General features: G+C 40.2%; 1 protein-coding gene across 1 annotated transcript in view; it reads left to right on the top strand.

Annotated features, from left to right (window-relative positions):
* The window catches only part of lpp (LIM domain containing preferred translocation partner in lipoma), a 189574-nt gene that overhangs the window by 5838 nt on the left and 161444 nt on the right, over positions 1 to 22292 (top strand). Inside the window, exon 2 of the mRNA XM_085347083.1 lies at positions 1824 to 1895. The gene's annotated coding sequence lies outside the window, so the exon portion shown is untranslated. The remainder of the gene's footprint in view (positions 1 to 1823; positions 1896 to 22292) is intronic.

Below are 22292 nucleotides of genomic sequence, written 5' to 3'. Positions count from 1 at the left end.
CACCCCATTCCAAGATGTGCCAAGATTTAATCTAATCGCTATTTAGGAATCACCTTGTTGGTGCAAAATACAATTTTATTTCCATCCATTTGTATGGCAAATGTATGAAAAATGCCAACTCTTTGGCATTTTTCATGGATTCTGCAAAAGAAATAGGAGCAAATGGTGTTTTTTTTGCCACAGGCTTCCAGTAACAAAGTCCCCAAAAATACAATTTAAAAGTGGTTCTTTGCTTTTATGTATAGACCCAACAGCAATCCATCCATTTAGTTTGGTGCCGTTCTTATCCTTGAATGATTCATAGATCAATGTTAAGTAGCTTAATAAACAAACAACCAAAAATCATTCATCTGAAAATGGTCAGGTACGAGGACTGGACTGAAAATTAGTAAAACAAAAAAATGTTGAAGACCTTCAGAAAACCCTGGAAACCTTTGCCCTGGAGCACTTACATATCATACAAACACAAATACATATCAAAAGCCAAATACTTTATATATTAAAAGTACCTACAGAAACCTTTTTAGTTAGCATACGATGGTATGACCTCCAGATTTAAAAGATTTGATAAATGTGATGGATCAGATCTCTGTGCTGTTTTAACTTTCCAAATTCGTCTGTGATGCCTCACCAGTGCACCATGCAGATCTTGTTTGTCAGTAACTCTTTCACAGTTACACAACCAGATCCCATAATTATAGAGCGAGCAAGCTGACATTATCAGTAGATAATATAGTTTAAGTAACTCATCTGATAAAAAGCATGATATGGATTGCGTAATTTCTTGGTTTGACATGCATATTAGTCACTGGTAAATGGACCAAAACCAGTGTAAAATGCAGCAATACAGAAATTAGCCCTTGTAAATGTGTTTGTAGCATACATATTTTTGCCCATGTGACCTCAACCTGGATAAGCAGTAGAAAATCTATGTACAATTACCATGAATAAGAATTAGTATATAAATAAGTTACCGTGTTAATTATTCCATTATTACAATCTTCATTCCTGTTGGCTAGTTAATAGTTGTTGTTTTTTTAAGCTTAAAAATGTGTGTCACAGCCCGTCTTTGGTTGCAAGATGATTTTAATTTTGAGCCTTGCAGTATGACTGTTTTGGAGGGACTAAAATATTATCACAATTTTTTCACCCTTTTATCTTTCAATTCAGAATTAGGTTTTAGCCTTTTTTTTTTTTTTTAAGTTTTGCTCCAATTTTGGCTGGATAAATTGGACATTCAACATTTTTGAAACCATCAGACTTCCATCTGATGGTTTGGTACAATCAGATGGAAGTCAGATCAGCCAAGCTCATTGAACCTGTCTGCTGGAGTATGTAGTGTCTTAAATTTGACGCCTAATCCCTACAAAGTAATGAGATGCTTTGACTTGAACACATGATGGCCAGTGCAAACAAATTGGTCCTTCACCTGTCAGGAGTGCATTTATATTAAATTTTAGTCTGTTAGTTCTCTCTGCTAAATAATTGTTGTGCTGTGGTGAAATATTTTCTGCGGTGTCACTTGTCAGCATTGTTGTTCCCGCTCTACATCTTTGCTATGAAGTATTGCTCCCAGAGGGGTGACAGGTGTTTGACAGACTCAAATTTAAATGGACAACCAGCGCTTAGGTTCATGCACGATTTATAGGAAGCCTGCCCAAAGTTCATCTTTCTGCTGATGAACAACACAGTCATGGAAAAAAAAATGTGTGTGAGATGACAGGACCTACTTACCATGCCAGTGTGGGTCCTGCATAGCACAATTAAAGTTGTGTAATCCATTTGAGTAACACTGAGGATTTTTTTTTTTTATTATTTCTCAGTATCAACAGACTTCAACATACGGCTTTCATCGTCTTCCAGAAACACTACAGCGACGTCAAAGTGGAGAAAAAGTAAGAGAGCTTTTTTGCTTTGCTGAGTTTTACCTTTTTACATGTTGCTGTGTTTTCTGTCACGTGGTTCTACAGGGAGTGCAGAATTATTAGGCAAGTTGTATTTTTGAGGAATAATTTTATTATTGAACAACAACCATGTTCTCAATGAACCCAAAAAACTCATTAATATCAAAGCTGAATGTTTTTGGAAGTAGTTTTTAGTTTGTTTTTAGTTTTAGCTATTTTAGGGGGATATCTGTGTGTGCAGGTGACTATTACTGTGCATAATTATTAGGCAACTTAACAAAAAACAAATATATACCCATTTCAATTATTTATTTTTACCAGTGAAACCAATATAACATCTCCACATTCACAAATACACATTTCTGACATTCAAAAACAAAACAAAAACAAATCAGCGACCAATATAGCCACCTTTCTTTGCAAGGACACTCAAAAGCCTGCCATCCATGGATTCTGTCAGTGTTTTGATCTGTTCACCATCAACATTGTGTGCAGCAGCAACCACAGCCTCCCAGACACTGTTCAGAGAGGTGTACTGTTTTCCCTCCTTGTAAATCTCACATTTGATGATGGACCACAGGTTCTCAATGGGGTTCAGATCAGGTGAACAAGGTGGCCATGTCATTAGTTTTTCTTCTTTTATACCCTTTCTTGCCAGCCACGCTGTGGAGTACTTGGACGCGTGTGATAGAGCATTGTCCTGCATGAAAATCATGTTTTTCTTGAAGGATGCAGACTTCTTCCTGTACCACTGCTTGAAGAAGGTGTCTTCCAGAAACTGGCAGTAGGACTGGGAGTTGAGCTTGACTCCATCCTCAACCCGAAAAGGCCCCACAAGCTCATCTTTGATGATACCAGCCCAAACCAGTACTCCACCTCCACCTTGCTGGCGTCTGAGTCGGACTGGAGCTCTCTGCCCTTTACCAATCCAGCCACGGGCCCATCCATCTGGCCCATCAAGACTCACTCTCGTTTCATCAGTCCATAAAACCTTCTTGAGATATTTCTTGGCCCAGTCTTGACGTTTCAGCTTGTGTGTCTTGTTCAGTGGTGGTCGTCTTTCAGCCTTTCTTACCTTGGCCATGTCTCTGAGTATTGCACACCTTGTGCTTTTGGGCACTCCAGTGATGTTGCAGCTCTGAAATATGGCCAAACTGGTGGCAAGTGGCATCTTGGCAGCTGCACGCTTGACTTTTCTCAGTTCATGGGCAGTTATTTTGCGCCTTGGTTTTTCCACACGCTTCTTGCGACCCTGTTGACTATTTTGAATGAAACGCTTGATTGTTCGATGATCACGCTTCAGAAGCTTTGCAATTTTGAGACTTCTGCATCCCTCTGCAAGATATCTCACTATTTTTGACTTTTCTGAGCCTGTCAAGTCCTTCTTTTGACCCATTTTGCCAAAGGAAAGGACGTTGCCTAATAATTATGCACACCTGATACAGGGTGTTGATGTCATTAGACCACACCCCTTCTCATTACAGAGATGCACATCACCTAATATGCTTAATTGGTAGTAGGCTTTCGAGCCTATACAGCTTGGAGTAAGACAACATGCATGAAAAGGATGATGTGGACAAAATAATCATTTGCCTAATAATTATGCACTCCCTGTAGAGCTTGGTTGGAAGGTTAAGTGTACTAATTTCCACACTAGAAACGTAGGGACTTAGTCCTGGGTCTGAACTTCATGTTCTACCATAAAAGCAGCATGCCCACAATGAAGCTGTAATGATGGGCTCAGTGTTAAACAGTACAAGGAGTTACTTGTTAATCATTGTGTTCCTTCCAGTGAGGATTCCTATGAACTTGTTATTGCTCTATTATCTTCGTGAGCTTTTGTACATCAGGTGTAATGTCACTTATCAGCAAGCCTTAGTGTGGAGACAAGTGAGTCGTGCAAATGCAAGAAAAAACTTAACATATTAGCCGCCACTTCCAAAATACATCGCAATCTCCAACTTGTTTTGGTAGTGGATGTGCATTGTGGGTAATGTAGGCATTACGAATAAAAAAGAATGCTTGGAATCATCTTAACTACTTCCACAAAGGAGGCTTATGTTTTTGGTAGCATTTCTATATCTTCAAGAGATCAACTTTTCGAAAAGTCTTGTGATTCCGATAACTGGAAAATGATGTAGGAGCTTCAGATTGATACCATAGATGCATCTACCAAAAAACTCAGAGACCTCGACCTCCAGGTCAGGGTAAGCTTTCTAAAAATCTTGTATATTGTGATAACTTGAGAACAAGACGATAGCAGATATGGTGGACACACCTTTAGGTTCATTAGGTTCATCCAGCACAGACTTGGGGAATAATTTTGACCATAAAGCATATCTTACAAGGTAAACCACTGCTTCCAGACAGTCTTCCACTTCTTCAAACCAGTAAGCGCTGCAGGCGGCCTTGTGAACTTTTCTTCCTTCAGATAGATCTTGTTGACTGAAGCGTGTCTAATAATTGTCTTGGATTGAGTTGAACTAAACAACAAGTGACTTTGGGTGTTTATGTGGGTGGAAAACACACCCCAGTAAAGGAAAGTGGTGAACTTCATAATCAAAATGAATGTTAAAAAAAAAGTGATTGTTTTCTTTTTATTTTGTTTGCATGATCATTTTCTAATGATGCCAAAATCAAGAAAAAATCGGACTGTCATGGCCGAATGCTGGTTGTAGGAGTCTTCTCTGTCCTCTGTGAATTGCAGGGTCATTGTAACCAACACCTGTGTCAGGTGGAGCTCCAACGTGTCAATCTCACAAGGCTGCAAAGCAGAATCGGGATTACCATCTAAAGTCCAGGAGGGACAGTCACTAGACAGGCAGCTGATTTTTGCTTTGAGATTTATCATCAAGTATTACTTAATGATTTGTTTTGGAAAGCTTGGGTGCGCCTCCGTGCTGCCACCTGATGCTTTCAAGTTTTGTGCAAAGACTGAAGTTGCATCAGACTGGCTTATAAGCGCCTTTACGTCTTTGCATAAATGAGTCGTGAAGTTTTTAAGGCTCTTCTGTGTTTACATTGCAGCTGCCTTCTCGTGAGGCCCCATTTAGCAGTCTCTTTTAATATCCTTCCAAACATGCACTTGGAGTTCAGCTTCCTAAGAAAGTAATGCAAATGCCAAAAGAAGGGCAGAGCTTTACTTTAACCTTGTAGACCCTTCATATCACAGATGTCTCAGGTGCACATTATTTACATATGTGGCATTAGAGTCAGGGGGAAAGCTTTGACTTCTCATTTAACTGTTCAGACTGACTTTGAGTCAGATTTCTATGAAGTTTGTTACAGAAAACGATTCCCCGCATTAGAAATGAGGGAAGCAAAAACAGAAAATGACTGTATCTTGAAGTGTCAGTGAATGGTCTTCTCCTGTGGGATTTGAATGAAGTGGGCTGAGCTGTTTCAGGAAATGAGCACTCTCAAGCCAAGTTGCTCCTCAATACACTTCCAGTCCATGCAGGGCGTTGTAATGTTCTCTTCTACCGGCTGTTTAGCGGCTGACCTATGGCACTCGTGGGGCGTAATCAGACTTTAATTACACCCTCTTAATCACTTGAAGACAATCTGTGCGACAAGACCGCTCCTCACAGCACGTGGGCTGTTTTTACCTGCTAATCTGGCCCTGCTTTCCTGGTTAATATGGAGTGAATTATATTGATATTCACTTTATTCTGCATTTCTTGGACATTCCTGTACTTTTGAGGCCGCTCATTTTTTCTTTTCTTTCTTTCCTTTTTTAAACTATATTCTCTTAAATATAAGAGCAAGCTCACACTGTCACCCATCTTAGGTCAGACTCAACCAAAAACAATGTGAAAAGTCTCTACAATCATCATTATTATTCCAAGTGAAAGGTATGCACCGCAGAACTGGCTCCGTGGAGTGACTCTGGCTCACAGAGTATGGCATTCCAAGCTAAAAGCAAACCAAACTGATATTGCCCTCCAATACCGTCTTCATATTTTCTCCATATTTGGAAGTGTTTACCTCCTCATGATGGTTGACAGAGGTTGGATGAGGGGATGTGAGTCATTTCAGCTGCACAAGGCTTTCTGGGGGTGAGAGGAGTCTTCCAAGTCACTGCCATTTAGTGAAGCTAGCAGTTTGTGTGCCTCAGTGATCTAAAGAGAAACTGTGAGTATCATTATGTGCTTAATTTATAATCTAATCACTTGAAAGGAGCTTAAGTAGCAGTTTCACACATGTATTTTTTTGCATATAATGCGGCTGCTTTTGGGAAACCTTTTATCATTATTATCATAATATGAAAAGGTGAGGGGATCGATTTGGATTGTTTCTCTGGCTCACCAGATATTTTCAGAAAATGTTTAAAAAGTTCAGATGAGCGCAGCGCTCCAGTGACACATTTTTCTTACTGCGAGACTGACTTTGTACGCAGATGTCTCAGTTATGCCAGAAAGTTAGAGATGAAGGTGAAAAATGCAAAAAAAAGTGTTATGTCTGACCAAACCGAACACACATTTTTGGGGCAGAACTTTTTAAATAGCCCAGTATGTTTTCCTGTAGCTGTCCTGTGGTTGAGTGTGAGTGAGTGAGGGGCAGCTCAGGTCATTGAAGAATTCTGGTTTTGCAAACAGCCACTCTTACTGATAGCTACACCTTAACAGGTCTGACCTCCCTCCTGGCTCTTACTTTCACACTTCAAACACTTAATGGCAGCTGCCTGGCAGTTTTTTTCCACTTCACAAGTCGAGCAAGAGGTAAATGATTTTACTTTGCTGCGAGGGCTCCGGCTGCTGATTTTAGTGATGGTGTGGTCTGATTATCTAATTACTTCTATCTCTAAATTACACTGGGACTCTGTAAGCCTTTTAACCTGAGAGATAAACTGCCTGCGTAAATGTTTCCTTTTAATTTGTGTTTTATTACATGCCACTGAAAATATGTTTGAAATGATTATTTACACCGTTTAATGTTACAGTGGGGCAAAAAAGTATTTAGTCAGCCACCGATTGTGCAAGTTCCCCCACTTAAAATGATGACAGAGGTCAGTAATTTGCACCAGAGGTACACTTCAACTGTGAGAGACAGAATGTGAAAAAAAATCCATGAATCCACATGGTAGGATTTGTAAAGAATTTATTCGTAAATCAGGGTGGAAAATAAGTATTTGGTCAATAACAAAAATACAACTCAATACGTTGTAACATAACCTTTGTTGGCAATAACAGAGGTCAAACGTTTACTATAGGTCTTTACCAGGTTTGCACACACAGTAGCTGGTATTTTGGCCCATTCCTCCATGCAGATCTTCTCGAGAGCAGTGATGTTTTGGGGCTGTCGCCGAGCAACACGGACTTTCAACTCCCGCCACAGATTTTCTATGGGGTTGAGGTCTGGAGACTGGCTAGGCCACTCCAGGACTTTCAAATGCTTCTTACGGAGCCACTCCTTTGTTGCCCGGGCGGTGTGTTTTGGATCATTGTCATGTTGGAAGACCCAGCCTCGTTTCATCTTCAAAGTTCTCACTGATGGAAGGAGGTTTTGGCTCAGAATCTCACGATACATGGCCCCATTCATTCTGTCCTTAACACGGATCAGTCGTCCTGTCCCCTTGGCAGAAAAACAGCCCCATAGCATGATGTTTCCACCCCCATGCTTCACAGTAGGTATGGTGTTCTTGGGATGCAACTCAGTATTCTTCTTCCTCCAAACACGACGAGTTGAGTTTATACCAAAAAGTTCTACTTTGGTTTCATCTGACCACATGACATTCTCCCAATCCTCTGCTGTATCATCCATGTGCTCTGTGGCAAACTTCAGACGGGCCTGGACATGCACTGGCTTCAGCAGCGGAACACGTCTGGCACTGCGGGATTTGATTCCCTGCCGTTGTAGTGTGTTACTGATGGTGACCTTTGTTACTTTGGTCCCAGCTCTCTGCAGGTCATTCACCAGGTCCCCCCGTGTGGTTCTGGGATCTTTGCTCACCGTTCTCATGATCATTTTGACCCCACGGGATGAGATCTTGCGTGGAGCCCCAGATCGAGGGAGATTATCAGTGGTCTTGTATGTCTTCCATTTTCTGATGATTGCTCCCACAGTTGATTTTTTTCACACCAAGCTGCTTGCCTATTGTAGATTCACTCTTCCCAGTCTGGTGCAGGTCTACAATACTTTTCCTGGTGTCCTTCGAAAGCTCTTTGGTCTTGGCCATGGCGGAGTTTGGAGTCTGACCGTTTGAGGCTGTGGACAGGTGTCTTTTATACAGATGATGAGTTCAAACAGGTGCCATTCATACAGGTAACGAGTGGGGGACAGAAAAGCTTCTTACAGAAGACGTTACAGGTCTGTGAGAGCCAGAGATTTTCCTTGTTTGAGGTGACCAAATACTTATTTTCCACCCTAATTTACAAATAAATTCTTTACAAATCCTACCATGTGAATTCATGGATTTTTTTTTCACATTCTGTCTCTCACAGTTGAAGTGTACCTCTGGTGCAAATTACTGACCTCTGTCATCATTTTAAGTGGGGGAACTTGCACAATCGGTGGCTGACTAAATACTTTTTTGCCCCACTGTAAGTAGCTTCTGCCTTTGTGGGAAAAACTTCTCTGAGCCATGGGGGTCAGACACGTGACCTTTTAGGGTGTCCTGAGATATCTGGTGACAGATATCTAGTAGGGCTGCTCAGTGATGGCAAGCATTATACATACAGTGAGAATCCAATTATTTTCTAATGTAATAATTCTGATAATTGTTAACTTGAAATTTTAAGTAACTGAAAAGCAGACTGATTGGCTTAAACCTCAAATGCGTGTCTATTGCAGGAACCTTATGAAAGGAGAATCAAAAGCCCCGGCTTAGGTGGTAGTGTTATTTATTTTAATGATAGTTGTAAAGTGGCATCAATATTTATAGGAAAATGACCTAATCAGGGTCTTTTTAAGAAATTTAAGAAAATTTTAAGTCTGTGTTATCTTGCTAAGCAAAAGTTTATATATTTTAGTGGAATTTATGACTATTTAACCAATAAAAATGTATTTTTTCCCTTGATTTTCCTTTGGGGGAAGGACGAAACCTCCTTGGGGGAAGGACGAAACCTCCTTGGGGGAAGGACGAAACCTCCTTGGGGGAAGCTCTAAAATTTAAGCAGAAAAAACCTCAACCAGATTTATAATTATCTTAAATAAATATTGAGCTCCAGCCCTGGGCTTTTTTGGATTGTGAGCCAGCAGGGAGTGAGCGTTAGGGGGTTTTATGATGTTTTTATTATAAACAAGCTAAAACTCTTACATGGGTACTGTAAAGAGGGACAAACAGAAGTTTCTTCAGTATTCCTATTAAGAAGAATGAGATGGCTGATCAGTTTTGCTGGTTTAATAAGCAGTGACACGTGCCGATCACGGTGTTACATCAGTCTTTAGGGGCATCTCTAATACTCTTAAAATGACTTAATCTGGTCTCGGTCTTCTTTGCATATCCTTAATTTCAAGATGCTGGCGCACCCAGATTGGAGGAGATAGCGTGTAGTTTTTTTTTCTTTCTCTAAAGTCAAGTCTTCCAAATGAATCTCGTCAACAAATTAAGGCATGATTAACAGGAGCAATTACACTGAGGAACCAGCTGAGTTGAGGAGAATCAAGCTAAAGTGGAGGAGATTATCTTTCCTATTAACGAGAATCACTTTAGGGTTTGATTGCTTTCTGTTTTTCTGTTGAACTCCTGTTTACTCTGTAACTAATGATGTTTTCTTTACAGCCATTTTCCTGTGCTGCTTAGACCTTTAGAGTGCAGATCAAACTCACACGTTTGGTGCGGCTCCTGTTTTCTCCTGTGGCATCAGAGATGATGGACGTGACATATTCAGGAATTAGTCAAGCTTTGGAACTTGTGCTTTTTGAGGAAAATCAAAATACGCAAATCTTTATTCATATGTCAGAATGTGTGTGGCTGGGCATCTTGATTTAGGGGTTTTCCTCGCAGCTGAGGCTGAATTTTCTTTCTCTCGCACTCGTGCTGGATAGAGTGAGTCAATAAACAATCTCCGATGCATTATTTTTCAGGACAAGTCAAAGCTTTGGCCGCACCCCTCATTTTATTGTTGATTTGGCAGCATGCTGGTGGCCTTTATCATGTTTGAACACCAATCATCACCTCAGTTTAAGGTCTTTGGCCCTTTGAAGTAGGTTTTCCTCAACACTTTGCCTGCATTAATTGTCCGCGTTTCCATTGCAAAACGAGGCCCGCACCCTGCGCTTACTGTTGTGATCCACCTTCTTGTTTGGCAAGTTGTCAGATTTGTGTTGACTTGTCTGGGCCAGGCATACGCCGACATATTTCATAATAATCGAGTCTCCAACTTTTGCTTAAATTTACTGTGTTTCGGTTTTGTTGTAGAGCTCAGACTTTCCCTCCGTACGCTGCCAGTGAACTCTCGGCTCCCGAGGCCTGTGGCCATGAATTGTGTTCTCTTAAGTTCAAGTTTGGATTTTTCCGCAATTTGTTAGATTTAGTTTGCCTATAAATTTAGAACAAGAGCGGTCAGTGTGTGCATACCTCTACCTCTACCTAAACTGAAAATTCACTGCACACCATGCAGGAGGAAAACTGGACCCAGATTAGCTTGATATTTAGAACATCACCATGATGTGTCCTTATTTAAATCGGATATTTATTCCAACTTAAACGAGTCCAGTTTTACTGGTAAACGATTCTATCCTAAAATCTCTTCATACTGATCCAGGTTGACTCAGAAATGTCATCAATTCTATGTTGGGCCAACTGCCGTCTTTGACAGGATCTTCCTTTTTCAGAGGTAAATATTACCATATAAAAGAAGCTCAATATATGTTGGTACTTTTAATTGATCATTTACAAAAAAACATTTGAAAGAGAAGAAAAAGGGGGGAAAAAAGAAGCAATTTAGGGCTTATAAATACAGAAAACTCCAAAATTTGACTCATCAGGGCGAGCTGAAAGGAAAGAAGGGAGGCCCATCTCTAAAATGATTTATTGAAACTACTTGGGTTTTTTTTTCTTTTAAAGGCGCTGTTTTCTGCTTGAGTAGAACAAAACAATGTCAGATTCCCTCTCGTGCTCTTGCTGCCCTTTGTTTTTGAAATTCCCATCTTTTGTTCTATTGATTTTTCCTACTGGTTTATACTTTCTCAGTTTCTGGAACACAAAAGGGACTCGCTGAGGAGCAGGGACTTTTTTATGGAGGCATGAACCAGTAAAAAAAACAAATTTTTTTTTTTGATCAAACTATGAAGTTCCTGAAAGGGTTCCCACGGAAGTTCCTCTTTCCTAAAATGTTTTCTTGAGTCCAGTTTCAGACGTCAACATCAGCCTTTAATTCATATTTTCTCTGGCACGTCTGAGCAAGACTCTTTTTCTAGCCATGATTCCTTTTGTATGAAAACTGTTTCTATTAGTCTTATAATAAGACTTTAAGCAAGTGTAGCTTAGGGTGGTAAAATGGAACATAAAAACACTGGTGCCTATATAATAGACAGATGTCATTAATCTTATTCACATATATAAGTGATGGTCATGATACTCATATGATTCATCTTGATTCCCAAAGGGGGTGATGAAGGCTCAAAACGTGCTGGAAAGAATGACATGAATTAAAGAGCATTAAATCTTAACCTCCTGCCCCCTCCTCGTCTACTTCAAGGGCCTGCAGCTCAGAAAATATTCATAAAATGTGGGAGAATTTCTGCGCTTTGCAGCGCAACAGAACAAGTTTTTGTTTCTGAGCAAGTTGAGGTGAGAAGTCCCGATTAGATTTTTCGTGGAGAGGAGCCATCGTCATAACAGTAAATATTTCACACAGTAAAGGACGAGAGGTGCCCCAATCGTTTAGGATCAGATGCCACTAAATGATTAATCTCAGATTAGACAGAAGCTCGAGGCTAATGGGACACTTTACACTTGCTTCGCACGCAGTGACAGATGCTGGCCTCTAAAGACCATCAAATTACTGAAGCATGCAGTTGGCAAAACACGGGGCTGTTAATGAGGTGCCAGAACATTTCAACTCCAAAACATAAAACAGATTGAAATGATGACAGGACGAAGAATTCAGATTTTACCTTTGTATGCTGTGAAACCAAGCGATTTGAAACGCTTATTATTAGCACTGTAAATGACCTGAAACTTTAACCAGATTCAGACTCATACATTTTGGAACTTTTTTTTTTTGTGTGTGTGTAAAAGTCTGTTGTTGCCCAGAAGTTGCCTTTTGTTCTCATAAAGTCAATGAGACTGGGGGAAATACCATAGCATAAACCTCTCTTTTGAGGTTGATTTAAAGTCGAGGAGGAACTGTAGACACGAGAGGAAGTGGTTGGTAAAACCTGATGTTTCAGAGTTTTGTGTTTGGAGTGGATTTCAGTGCTCTTTGCCAGTGTTTGAGAAGTTAAGGCAGTGCTTACAATGCTTAATTGACTGGGAAGAGTTGTGGTTTTCCATTACGTCAGGCTTGGTACAATTCCTAATCTTACTGTGTCATTTTAACTCTGACTGTGGTGTCAGCAGTTGAAGTTTTACCCCATCACTCCTTGAAAGAGCTGCATTTATCAGTCTCCAGTGCCCACTTGGCTCATTGGCAGGATTAATTGGCAACAAGTCCCCCGTGGTCCAGGAACGTAGTTACCTACTGACCCAAATCATTATCCTGACTGGAAGCCACTGTCTCCACCGGCTCACACCTGGGACTGAGTCTTCACGTAACCTCGCATTTGTCCCCGATGCACCCGTACATCACGACTTCAGTTTTCTGTATCTGCAAGAAACAGGCTGTGTATGCAAAACGGAGGCGTGACAGGTTATTCGTTACCCTCAAGGCCATTTTGTGGTACTTGTATGTAATGTTTTGGGATTAAGCAAATATATCTTCTGATTTTGACTTGTGATTTGGGGCTTATTCGTGTTAGCGTGGTAGCTTCTTTTCAGGAACTGATGTACTTAGATTTCAGGCCATATCTTTTGCAAACAGGGTTTTCCCCTATTTGCAACAGATATGAGGTGTTTGTTTGAAGCAAACAAAGCTCTATCAGCTGAAAAGGATGTTTGCTTTGACAGCACAGCTTTGACAGATTGGAAACGTGAGTGTCTGCTAAAGCTAGACAAACCCGTAATGAGTGTTGTTGTCCTAGCAGAATCATAAAAGTTTTACAGATGTAATTGTTTATTATTGTTTTCAAGAAAAGAAATGTGAGAAATTTGTAAAAGAGCCTGAAAGCATCTGAGTGAATAGATGACTGGTTGTCAACTGTTGAGATGACCTTTACCTGACATCCGTGGGAACATGAAGATCTCTCCATGATATGGATCCAAACAAACACATCCTAGAGAAAAAAATCCTGCTGAAGGACTTTCAGATATAGCAAACAATGACATTTATTTACTGTAAAATTATTAACATTAAAATCTGCAGAGAATAAAGTCTCATAAGTTATGTAAAATCAAACAGAAAGACAACAATAAACTCCCTAGCTAGAAATAAAATGCTACCTAGTATCCAATTTCATAATCGTTCAAAGCCAAACTTAATGGCCTTAATTTCCTCAGTGTACTATTTTTTTTGTGTGTGTAGATATTGTAGAATATGAAAATTTTAATACTATTTAAACTAGTGCTGTCAGCGTTAATCTCCTTAAAATGACGTTAACATCATAACCACATTAACGCGGCAAATCACCGTTAGCGAGTTATCGCAGATTGCCCTGTGCATGGGGCTGCACAGCGCTAATGAGCTAACCACGCTAATGCGTTGACAAGCTAACTGGGCTAACGCATTGGCGAGCTAACCGTGCTAATGTGTTGACGAGCTAACCACGCTAACGCGTTGACGCCGTGCAGCCCCACGCACGAGGCGATCCGCGCTAACTCGCTAACGGAGATTTGCCGCGTTAATGCGGTTATGGTGTTAACATCATTTTAACGAGATTAACGTTGACAGCACTAGTTTAAACATTTTAACAAGCTCACTTTGAAGTTCTAGTCCAACAATCCAGTTAAAAAAATGAATAAATAAAAGAAAGAAGAAATGGCATCTAGAAAGTGACCTTTGCTGTGTATTTAAAAATCACCTCAATGGTAATTCTTTATTTTGTCTGGTAATAATACTGATTGAGCTTTATTGGATTCTGAAAAACGATATAGCAACAAACATATACATTTAAAAATAAAATGCCATGGCTTAACTAAATGGAAAGCATTTATCCGCAGAAATAAGAGCAGTAATGCAACAAGGTTCAGACTCTAAAGTACCTTTAATGCTATTACAAGTATTTGGGAAGAGGTGGAGGGAACTTCCACGTATAACATAAAGAGAAAGCGTCTCTGTGGGTCCACATTTGCATTTACTTGCACCATTCACATGTCAGATATAATACATGAGGGGTCAAAGGGTATGCTCTAGGTCTTAGTGAGTTGGCCTAGAATCCGCTTGGTTAATGGATTATCCAATTTTACATTATATACTGCTGCGTGCAATGCGAGTTTGGTAACAACGTGTGGCCTCCCACGGCGCTCACATAAAGCGCTTTCACGTAATATGGCTTTGTTGTTGTTTTAAGCTCCCTGATAGGTTTAAGCTCAGGGTGAAAGGGGGCCTTCTGTGTCAGGTCTGAGGTCACTTTTGTTATCATCAGACAGATCCAGTACATTAGAAGTATTCCCTAATCTCTTAAAACCCTCTGCTGGCCCAACTTTCATTTGTTGTAGAAGGATCAAATTAAAAAGAGCCATATTAACCAAAGCCCTAAATTTGTTTTGCCACTTTTCAGGGATTGCACTTGTTGGCCTCGAGCTCTAGTCTGTGTAAATGCAACTTTTTTCTGATGCTGATGATTAAAGTGTTGCGAAATAAGCCTTGGGCATTTTTCTAGTATCTAGAGTTTATCTCTAAGAAAAATGGTTATTTTCAAGTTTTGGTTTTAATAAATATGATGAGACATCAGTATTTGTTTACAACTAAACTTTTTTTTTTTCCCGTCTCCTTTGTGGAACGTTAGTCTCGTGTGGTTGAACAGTGAGAAGGGACAGGGTTTCTCTGTTGACACAGAAAAAACTCTTCCCACTTCTTTCAGAGCAGTTAAGAGGACAAAGGTTTAAAAACAGTGAATATGACACCAGTGTTTGTAATTTGATGGACCATGGAGGTGTAGTACAAGCTGACCTAGAACATTTGATGACTCATCTAAATTCCCCCCCCCCAAACATTCAGTCATTTTTTGATATATTATGAAAATTTCCCTCTTATTTTAAAAAGTCCCATCACTGAAAGCCAGCACTGTCTGGCCCTTACTGTTTGCTTCTCAGGTTGCTATTGTGCCAGTTTTTTGACATCATTTAGCTGCTTGTGGCTCTCATCGCACGGTTGTATGGTCAGGCAGCATTTTTCCTTTTTATTTACAAATCCTTTGAAGCCGATGACACACAAATGCTTTCAGTGTTTGTTTGTTTTTTTTTGTGTGATTCTCACAGTGCTCTCAGCTACTCTAAATATTTGGATCAGCACAGCACTCATCACTGTCACTTCTCCCTGACTGACTCATCAAAAATAAGAAGGCTGGGATTTATGATATCGATACTGGCAACGATTTTGGAGGAGAAACTGATCCTGGCTGTCACTCATAAGCCAGTCTTTTATGATCTAACATTGAAGAAGATGTTTTTGTAACCTATAAACAGGAATAGCTGTGTTCTGGTTTCCTCTAGCATCCTCTTCGCTCAGTGTGGCTCTGAACAGACATCTGCATGCATGCCTTTTTTGTGGCTCCATAGTCTCGCCACTTAGACTGCATATTACAGCCCACCAACTATACATGTGACATTCAGGTGAACAGGAAAGACTACTTGTCCATGGTGTCTCCAAATAGCTGTGTTGATGTGTAAATGCCACGTAAGTTTTTGAGAGCCCTCATTATTTAGGTCTCGTCTAATCCCTTTTACTTAGGCATCAGTCACACGGCTTGGAGACCAGTTGGCATCCCCCCGGCAACCAGTAGTTGCAGAGAAAAATGTGTTTCCGTGGCTGTTTGGCAACTGGTTGCTGGAGTTTGTTGGTAATTGCTTGCGTAACATTGGTCACAGTGGATTATGTGGTGCAGCACCGAAATCCTGCTTGTGATTGCTTTAGCACATTGCTATGCTTGTCTGTAGTTAGTATAGAAGACCTGTCACTCTGTTTGCTTGCAAACACTCACAAACTACAAACTACTAGTGGTTCGAAAGTGACCAGTGCTACACAAACAGGAAATAAAAGTCATTTGCCTTCAAAGTAGAAGTTTCACCTTTTGAAATGTGTTTGTTATAACTGTTATTTTGAAGGTGAATGTTCTGCATTTGTGGTTTGTGTCACATTTTTCATGTTTCACTGCTGCTCCGTGGTTAGTGTTTTGCAGACATTTCAGTGTAAAATACAGGCGATTGTGGCAATCTACCTGCAACCAAAGCAAATGGTGTGAGATTTTTTCCCTTTGTCACTGAGGCCTCACACCTTACAGCAAATCAGTGGATCAACATTTCAGTGTGTGAACTGCTTTGACATAAAACATCAGATCTTAGCAAACGCTCTACTTTGCATGAAGCAAATCTAGTGTTTTTGTGTTATGTATATTTACATGTGGTTTTACTGAACATATTGGTTTTAAAAGGTCTTTGAGAGAGCCCTCCAGCTCCACAGATTTTCTCATTGGGACAGCTCTGAGCCCTCACAGATTTATCAGAGACGCATGTAAAAGTCTGAGAGTCTGTGATGGTGGACTTGGGACTGGTTTGTAGGGGCAAGTAGGGAACAGGAGGGAGGGACGTGCAGAGATGCAGTTTTCCATATGCAGCATGGTTGTTATTATATTCAGCGTCTAGGGTTTCTGTTTGAAACATGCAGGTATAATCAGGAGAACAAACCAGTTAGTAGGCAAACAACATATACAGGTAACAGAAAGCTGGGAAAGGCTGGTCCCTGCAAGGCAATATTAAACAGGCTAGGCAGGTGGGGGGATTAGGTAAAACTTGGTGGGGGCAACCTGTGGACAGGTGTGGAAAATTCCCGAAAGCAGAGTAGAACTATCCAGAAAACTCTGAGACTTTAGAATGTGTCTGTACCCGAAGATGCACTTATATACAGGTGTGACCAAAATTCCTTAAAGAAAATCTCAGTGTGAACGAACAGCGTGTGCATGTGAATTTGCAAGTGATGCAGACTGACATGAGCACAAACAATTTTTAACCTGCCGGCTCCGTAGCACAAAGTCCGTGCAGAGGAAGGCAAAGACCCGTTTAACTCGCAGTGAGCAAGCGGGTGTTGTCTGTCCCACCCTCGCCTAAATCAAAGAGACCGTTTTCGTCAGTGAGGAGGAGTCTGAAGTGGACCATCTAGTGTTGTGGAAGGGCAACTGTTGACAATGTGCTGACCTCATTGATGTTTCAAAACACACTCGCACACCAGAAGTGTTTTACTTTTACTTCTGCAACTCCGAGCTGCAGATGCAGCTCCCCTCATTTGTGCACCTTTATTGCCGAGATCAAAGGAAGTGACAAGCTCACTAAACAAAAGTCGAACTGGGTTACAAGGACAAGCAGTTAAAGTCATAAAGGCTGTAAACAAGATCACAGTTTAGTCTGATGATGTTGGCAGTAATCTGTAATTGCACAGGAACATTGTGTGTCCGCACAAATATGACAAATGCAGTTAATGTTAAACAGGAAGTGGGACAGTAATCTGTTGTAGACAGCTCGCGTTGTATTTTTCCTGGTACATTTTGTTTACTCTTCAAGGACCCAGCAAAAGGTTTGTATTTTTGAATTCTATCAGTGAACCTTTATGTAATTATACCACAAAATGTGCAATTACAAATTCAAACCTGGAGCTGAAGTCTGTAGTCTTATTTTTTTGGTCCACGTGAAGCTCTCACGAGCGGTTAACATGTCAGGTATAGAGCAAAGAAGCCACTTGTTTCCTTATCGAGGTTATTTTCCCTGCACTTGAGTCTGCCCTCGGGCCTATTCGTGCAAGCCCACTGGTCCTGAACTGTGCCTAGTTCAGAAAAGGGTGCCGTGCGCTAATTTAATCTGAACATGGCTTTCACTTTGCTCTAGTGCTGGAAAGAAGTGGTTATAAATACACCATAAAGCCCAGGAAAAAGGGCAAGGTGTTTACAGGGATATGTATTTTTCATTGCTTTGGTCTACCTTTTCGGGCTGTAAACATTAAGGCCCAATCAAGTTGTCCGTTGTAGGAGCACTTAGAAAACATGTGTCCACAGAGGAAATGGACCCAGCTTCAGACCTGGCAGATCTGTGTGACAAGTTTGGGTCAGCTGTGCAACGTGAGCATTCACAAACATCACATACCCCGTTAAAAACAGCAAAGTGGTCCTGAATGCAGCTTGGAGTTGAAGGTTAGAACAAAGGTGATGCGTGTACAGTGTTTTTAAACTCTTTTAATTCTATCTGTCGTAACCTGATGGGGAAAAAAAAGAGCTTTTCAGGACCTAAATTACTTTTCTTTGACAGATTGTGGCTCTTTAGAATTGTGTAAATGGTCTAATGTACTTGGATGATCAGTTCTGTTTGATAGGAAAGTGGTCTATCTGAACAGCTAATGGCTTTGATAATTTTAGCATTTAGCTCATTGTCTTTTTTCCTTGGAAAATACTTCAACCTAAGTTATCATAATGGATGTGGCATTGAGTGAAATTGCCTCATTTTATTAAGTTGCTATCAAAAAAAGATTGCACATTTCTTTGCCCATGTCTCTTTAATTTATTAGTGCAGCTTTGTTACTGCCTAGCTAAGAAAGAGGTTTTCAAACTACAGCAGAGTTGAAGGAGAGTTCAGAGTAGTACTAGGTGACAGTACAGTGGAGTACACAGGTAAGCAGGGGGAGAGAGTCAGGAATGACATGCAGTACATGGCCCACATGGACTGGAAGCCGGGTGCCTGCTTTCACAACCTGCTGAGCTATACCAAGTGGTTTTATTTGAATAATAATTTTGTTCTTGTAAACAAATGACAATAAGAAGCCAAAATAAGCAGTAAAACCTTTTTAAAAACCTTTCTTTTTTCCATTACAAAATGCTTATTTTATGTACAGATGGTTATGGTTTTTACCCCTCAGTGATAAAAGACTGATGGGTATTGTCGTCATCCTGTCAGCTGAGCAGGCAGGCACCCACGTTTGTGAATGTGATAACTCAAGAAAGAAGTGATGTGGGAGCTTCAAATTGATACCAGACCTGTATCTACTAAAAACCTTCAAGTTTGAATATTGGTGACCTCGACCTCAAGGTCAAAGGGTCAAAGGCCAAGTTTTCTGAAAATCTTGTGAATGTAATAACTCAAATAAGACGACATAAGATTTTGAAATTCATACAACAGGTGCATCTACTTAGGTGGCTGAGAAATAAACCTCTATAAGATAAGATAAACCTTTATTAGTCCCACACGTGAGAAATTTTTTGTCACGGCAGAAAGTACAAGAGCACTACAAAATTAAGCAAAAAGTAAAGAAAGAGGTATTACTGGCTGCTGCCAGTATCTTTGAAAGTGGAATAGTCACCATTTTTGCCACAGGGGTCTGTTTTGGGTCCAACTCTGTTATCTTTATAACGCTGCCTTTGGGATCTATTTTCAGGAAATACAACATTCCCTTTCACTGTTATCCTGATGACATCCAAATTTACTTCCCCTTGAAACTGGATGTCTCCGTCCCAGTGCTGCCTCTGCTTAACTGTGCATGATGTTAAAAAACGGTCAACACATAATTGTATTGTTTCAGGAACTCATGCCCTTTTGGATAACTTGTCATCATTCCAACACTGTAAGAAATCTCTGAGTGTTTTTAGATAGCTCTTTTAAATTGGAGAAGCAAATGTCCAGTTTTTATCAGTTACATGAAATTGCCAAAGTGGAGCCTTATCTTCTTACTAAAGACCTAGAAAAACGCATTGATGCCTTCATCACCTCAAGGCTAGACTACTGCAATTCCCTTTTTTTATGGGTCTTCAACACTCACCTCTCCATAGCTTGCAGTTAGTCCAAAATGCTTTTTATAAGTCAAGTGCACCCCTTTCCTTCACAGTGGTGGATCTTTGCCCCAACCTAAAAGCCCAACCTCTGGTAATCAAAATTGATCTGGAAGAAGTAAAGATCATAAAGGAATCTCATAGTTCAACTTGTGGAAGAATCATTAACTGTGGTTTCTAACCCGGTTTATTTTTGGCACCTTGGGACTCCACCGCTTTTCCTGTCGCTGATGTGCAGGTCTCCCGAGGGACCAAATCTGCTGCCACCTGGGCTTCTTTGCGCCCCTATTGGCATCTACACGCATCTTGCCGATGAGGACCATGGCCCAGCAGATACTAACTCCCCAAATGTCCCTGTGCCCCCCATCATGCCTAAGTAGTAATTGTGCTAAATTGAGTTGAGATGTGATGTGCGGTAACAGTGACAGGTGCATGCTGCTGTTGCTGTAGTTTGCCAGAGATCGATGTAGCATCGCACGGTGTAATTCAGAGGTCATGGACAACATGACATTTTCTTTCCCACCTCTTTGCTGCACTTTACTTGACAGAGTCATATCTCATAAAAAAAAAATCAATAATGCACATATTTTTAGATGTAGTATGATGTAAACTTTCCATGGTTAACATTGTTGACATATAAACCTACTGAAATCTGAAAAAAAAGTCGTCCCTTTAAATTCATAACTTTTATTTTTACTTTAGAATCGGCGGTGTTCGGTTAAAGTTGCCTCATATACTCTCACAGTGAAAACAAGATCTACTGAAAAAAGCTAGTTGACACTTTTTAATGAAATAAATTGAACAATGAACAAAAAATGAACAATAACACAAATTGCATCTTCCAGGGCATTCTAGGAATTGTAGTTCAAAAAAGGTTGTTTTTTTTATTGTGCCTTCAATCCATCTTCTTCCACTTGTCTGTGTTTATTTGTAGAATATATCAACATATATCGGATAAAAATGTGTTATCGGTAGCTAAGCCTTTGTGCCATAATGTACAGCAGGTATTCTTTTTACTTTTCATGAAAGTGAAGTGTTTAAACAACTGCCACACACAATCACTCTATTTTTCCTTTTAGAGCTTTGTAATTGTGTGAGCATTAATTTTTTTCTTTGTTTTGTTATTTGTTTTTTAAAATTAGGATTATGTCTGAAAGCAGGTGTTTTCTTACAGTTCTAACAGTTATTTTGGAAAAGAAAAAATATGAGTCATATATGCCTGAGATTAGAAAAATGTGCTTGATAAGTTATCTGCTCGGGATTAACGGTGAGCTTCTTCCAGTGTAGCTGAGTGAAATCTCTGTCAGCACTGGCACAACATTTCTGTTAGACTGTCTCTGTGTTAGACACAAAATAGGTGAAAGCTGCCAAATTAGACCAAATTAGGTCTTATTCTAGCTCATAACCATGTATAGTAGTCATGACCTGAAAGCCTCACTTTTGAATATCATGAGACTTGTGTGCACGTTGTTAATGTAGACTTTAGGAAAATAGTCTTTCCCACACATAATTTTACTCAGGTGAAAGAATATAACTAAGTGTGAGAAAAACTAGAGCTTAGAGAAAAATCAAAACTAACTTTACAAAAGGGGACACACATTAGCAATTAATCCTTTTGAGAGAGAGAGAGAGAGAGAGAGAGAGAGAGAGAAATTCAACCATTCAATCCCAGATTGACTCACTTTTATTTTGAAAGCTAGTTTCACCAAACAAACTACTCCTGGTGTTTCCTGTCATGTGTTATGTTTTCAAGGTAGGTCACCACAGAGACACTTTAAAAATTAAAATCAAATCAAAAGGTACTTAGTAGATTTAAAGAAATAAATCCTATAAAATAGGTTTAATAATTAATTTAAGAATGTGTGCACACATATATATCCCCACCCCCCATTCCCAGCCCCATCATGAATACAATGTTTGGGAAACCGTAAAAGTTTGAGAGTAGTTTTAAAAAATTTCTTCTTGTACAGATTTGGAACAGCTGCTGTTTCCTACTGCTGCCTTACAGGCACAGAGCTCGTTCACTCTAACGTTGCTTTAAATTCTCTGAGTTGGCCAAGGTTGGCAACGGACGGCAACGCGCACACACACCCGTGAGCAACTCTATCCCGTGTTTTCCACGATTTCTGGCCAGATCACATTTTCTGCTCAGCTGGACATTTCCCCAGATGTCTGAGCACAGAACGTGCTGGACTCAGACACTCAAAGATCAATCAAATTTAGTGCCCAGGTCTCAGGCCCTCTACTACTCAGGAAAGCCTTCACAGCCATTGGTCAGACGTTGGCGCTAACGCTAGTCCAGGTTCTCTTTTTTTTTTTACCTCAGGAAATCTGGATGTAGCCTCAAAAGTCTGTTTGTGTTACACACACACTCCTTTAAGC

The sequence above is a fragment of the Diplotaxodon limnothrissa genome, linkage group LG23, assembly GCF_057381915.1.
Source record: "Diplotaxodon limnothrissa isolate DT_005_m linkage group LG23, D_limnothrissa_male_GT1.1, whole genome shotgun sequence".
NCBI lineage: Eukaryota > Metazoa > Chordata > Actinopteri > Cichliformes > Cichlidae > Diplotaxodon > Diplotaxodon limnothrissa.
Note: the sequence above shows the minus strand (reverse complement) of the source record. Positions and strands in the feature narration are given on the sequence as shown.